Below are 1,386 nucleotides of genomic sequence, written 5' to 3' on the forward strand. Positions count from 1 at the left end.
AGGGCATCTGTGTAAGGAAGTGTATTTTGGTCTGATTAGAATTTTAAAGTTGGTGCAGAAGTCTGAAACTCTTCCTGTTTATCTTTTTTTTAAGTAGAAACTTTTTTTGGTATCAAACAGCTTTATCCCAGCCTTGTACTTGCTTGTATTATAACTGTGAATTTTGTAGATGTGTAGGGTATAAGTCACTGTAAAATGTGTGTAAATTTGTATTCCTTCATATAAATGTAGTCTCCTTTCTTCCTTGTATAATTGTTACAGCGGGGCTAACCCTTGTTTTAAAAAAAAAAAAAGTAATCCTTTTTGTTAATTTACTAAAGTCATGAATTTGTATACGCTTCTTGTGATGAGAATTTCACAACTTTTTAACTAAAGTAAATTATTAAACAGAATGGAAGATATGTATTTTCGTAGTACTATACGTTCCACCTAAAGTGTGTCTTTTAGAGAATACACTAGGTCTATATTTTGTTTTTAAATTTTAGATTTCTCTACTCAGAAATGAAATGTACGTGGAAGCAGAGATGTTGAGTCTTGCTTTATACAGCTCAATGTCGATTTCTTTCTGTTAATTAAAATACTATGCAGTATCTTACTTAGTTGTATCTTTTGTAACATTAATCGTCAAAGTATTTAGCAAAGAAGTGTGTGTTTTAAAACTCCAACTCCCAAAAGCATCCTATAAAGCCATTCCCATCCCCTGTTATAAATGATGGCATTTTTATCCAGGCATAAATGTATGCCCTACGGAGGCATGAATTTTCTGCTATTCCAATACTGATGGTGCTGCTAATACCTTTCAACGTAAGTTCTTAAATTATTTTATGACTATTTTCACTATGTGGACCACGTGTATGTTCACCTAAATAAAACACATGAAAATTGATGGGGGTGCTTTTTTTTTATTTCAAGTATAAGTTCTGTTGAGCACATATTTACTTTGGCTTTACCAAAATCTAATACTTTCCCCTTCTTCACTGTGGCTACACAGCTTCTGAAGCAAGCATCCCATGGCATTTTGTTATGGAACTGATCTTGGCACTTTATATGAATGTTTGTTCAACTGTAGCAATATGTAACCTGCTTTTTTTTTTTTAATGAGGAAGCAAAAGGCCAGTATTTTATTCCAATGGCTAGGGTGGTATTTATAGGATCTAATTCTTTACCACTGGAACAATAAAACATGGGTTGAAATCAGGCCTGCTATCTATATATGTTACCATGGTTACAGAAATCCTAGGGGGAATCGTATGCTTTCTGAAAATGTATAATTCTCTTTCATCCACCCTGTGAATGCAGCACTGTCTTACAAGAGGGAAGTAACGGTCTGTCCAAATCGGATCCTTTAAAACTATTTCTGTGTATATGGGATGGAACTTGCAGTTA

This window comes from Phaethon aethereus (genome assembly GCF_964289735.1).
Source record: "Phaethon aethereus genome assembly, chromosome: 19".
NCBI classification, from domain to species: domain Eukaryota; kingdom Metazoa; phylum Chordata; class Aves; order Phaethontiformes; family Phaethontidae; genus Phaethon; species Phaethon aethereus.